The sequence below is a fragment of the Castor canadensis genome, chromosome 12, assembly GCF_047511655.1.
Source record: "Castor canadensis chromosome 12, mCasCan1.hap1v2, whole genome shotgun sequence".
NCBI classification, from domain to species: Eukaryota; Metazoa; Chordata; class Mammalia; order Rodentia; family Castoridae; genus Castor; species Castor canadensis.
The window spans coordinates 109,454,428-109,457,387 of record NC_133397.1 but is presented as its reverse complement, the minus strand read 5'-3'; the positions used below and the strand labels follow the sequence as shown (position 1 = coordinate 109,457,387).

At 42.1% G+C, this 2,960-nt stretch overlaps 1 pseudogene; it reads right to left on the bottom strand.

Moving 5' to 3' along the window:
• Window positions 1-2,068: 2,068 nt before the first annotated feature.
• Window positions 2,069-2,163, bottom strand: LOC141415349 (small nucleolar RNA U13; annotated as a pseudogene).
• Window positions 2,164-2,960: the final 797 nt, after the last annotated feature.

Below are 2,960 nucleotides of genomic sequence, written 5' to 3'. Positions count from 1 at the left end.
TTTGAACTCAGGGCTTCATGCTTGCTAGGCAGGCGCTACACCACTTAAGCGCACCTCCAGCACTTTTTGCTCTGGCTGTTTTTGAGATAGGGTCTTGCTTTTTTTTTTTCTCCCTTGCTGACCTGGACTGTGACCCTCCTATTTTACACTTCCTGCTATAGCTGGGATGACAGGCATGTGCCACTGCATCCAACTATTGGTTGAGGTCTTGCAGTTTTTTGGGGGTGGGCAGGGCTGACCTCCAACCATGATCCTCCCTACCTCAGCTTCCCAAGTAGCTAGGATTATAGGCTTGAGCAACTGTGCCTGGTTCATTTAGTCAGTTTAAAAACTGGAAGTTCTGATAGAAGATAATGACTATATGTTTCAATTTTATTCAAATGTCAAATTAGCACTTTTGAATGTCTTCCTGACTCCAGGAACAGGGATGAAGCTGGCTTCTGCTTTCTCTTGTTTTGTCCTCTCCCCATCTCCTTCTTCCTAGCTAGTATTTCACTTCTTTTGGAAGGTGGAGGTTATATATACGTGGGGCAGGGGGTCATAAGGAAATGGAGAAGTTCTTACTAGATGGGGAGGTTTCATGTTCTTTGGGCCTGCAGATGGTCAAAGCTGACTCTGGATCTTCATTGTGAGCAGCTCTTTGATGGCTTTCCTTAGCCTCTAGGAAGGAAAAGGCTTCACTTTCAGCTGCTTATTTCTGGGGTCGCAGCATCTCTATGTGTCCACATTGGGCAGAACCAGAGAAACTCTTATTTGATCTTTCTCGCGTAGTCCAGGCTATGCTTTGAACATACCCCCCTCCCCAATTCATATGTTGAAAACTTAATCACCAGTGCAACAGTGCTGGCCTTTGGGGAGGCATTTAGGTCTGAGGCTCTCTCCTCATGAATGGACTAATGAAAAGGACAGTCGTGGTGGGCATTCTTTCTCTTCTGTTCCTTTGCCATGTGAGGAACACTGATCCTTTCCTTCAGAGGATGTAGCGTGCAAGGTGCCATCTTAAAAGTGGAGACTGGACCCTCGCCAGACACCAAAACCTGTTGGCACCTTGATCATGGACTTACCAGCCTCTAGTACTTTGAGGAATAAATTTTAGATCTTTATAAATTACACAGTCTCATGTATTCTGATATAACATCACAAATGGACTAAGACAGTCTACGCTGGTCCACAGGAAATACTCAGACATCTCAGCACAACAGGCTCAGGAGATACAGGCTGAACACAATTCAGCACCTGCTCTCTTCTTTCCCCAGGCTTTTCTGAGGTGAGACTCAGGCAAAAGTCCAGTATCTAATATCCATTTCCCATCTCACCAACCTGAGATAACACATAGTAAGGTCTCTAAATGGCCCTTTCTCTACAGGCCTGAAGAAGGCTGTGTTCCCCATCTTCCCCCTTCTCTTCCAGGATTGCAACAGCTCCTATCAGAGGAATTCTCCATAAATCCTTTCTTCTGCATTCTCCTCTTTTTTGATCTGGCTGAAGGGTCCAAGAATCATGGAAAGATTTTTGACCATTTCCTTTGTAGAGTTTGCATGTGGTTATCTAGCTTTGAGATTTCATATTTATTTTCTCTTGGGTTTAGGTGGGAAACTTTGATTTTAATATCTCATTATATGGGTAAGCAAATAAATTAAAGAGAAGATATTTTCAGATCATAATAAACTCCATAAAGAAATGACAACAGGGTGATGTGATGGAGAGTGGCCTGGGGAAGAAGAGCTAATTTAGTGTATGGTCAGGGGGGTGTCTATCTCTGAGGAGATGGTAAGTTGAGCTGGAACCTAGACATGAAGCCAGTTCTGCCACAATCTGGTGTGCATGTGTCCTGGACAGGAGTAAGTTTGGTGTGCTTAGGGAAGGGTCACTGGGGCTGGATTGTGTCAAGCCAGTGGTAAGAGTGGTAAGAGAGCCCTGGAGAAATGGCAGGGCAGAGATCATGGCAGGGTGTGGGCATAGTAAAGGCTTTAGATTTTATTCTAACTAGAAGGAGAAAGCTGTTGGGGGTTTTTACACAAGGAATGACTTCATCTGACTTATATTTTATTTTACTTCCTTTTTTCCATGTCAGGTGTCCTGCTGTCCTAAAAAGGTTTGAGGGAAGCGATCTGATATAATGCCATGGAAACCCAACCATCACACTTAGAACCACAAAAAGCTGCTGATTTATATTTTAAACAGAATGATCAAAGACATGAAAAGAATGGAAGGGGACTGTTACAGAACAGAAGAACCTTTAGGGAACAAAAAGAAACACTGTTCTATCTAGTTTGCATCTTTATTCAAACAAATACATTGTAAAAACAGATTGTTGAGACAGACCAGGAAATCTGGATGGAGCCAGCATTAGATAAGATTAAATAATAATTATTTATTTTGTTAGGTGTGATTAGAGCATTATTCTTAGGTTGGAAAGAAAATCTGTAGTAGTTTGAGATGCATAATACAGAAGTGCTTATGGGTGACATGTTATCATATCTAGATTTGCTTTGAGATATTCTAGAAAAATATTAAATAATTAGGGACTTTATATTCCCTGCTTTTTTTTTTTAATGCACATTAAAAGTTATAAAAAAAGAGACTCTGGCTTGTGCATGGAGAATGCGTGCAGGAGACCGATGTTATAGAGAAACAAACCTCAAACCAAGATTCTCCTATTATGTACTCACAATTCAGGGTTGCATCTGTGACTCAAAACATGCAGGGATTTCTCCCCCACAACAAGGAAACAAGCAATCCTGCCGCTGACACCAGCTGTATATCCTCTTATTCAGTTAAATTCCAAGGCTGTTGACTTGGGGATAGCAATAGATGCCATGAGTTGAAGGCTCACGTCCAAGATTGTCCCAACTTCAACAGCTAGTTGCGACTCCAGCAGACTAACTGGCTATAAATTGGGGTTTCCATGTGCAATAGTTAATCTTGATTGTCAACTTGATTGGATTGGAAGACACCTA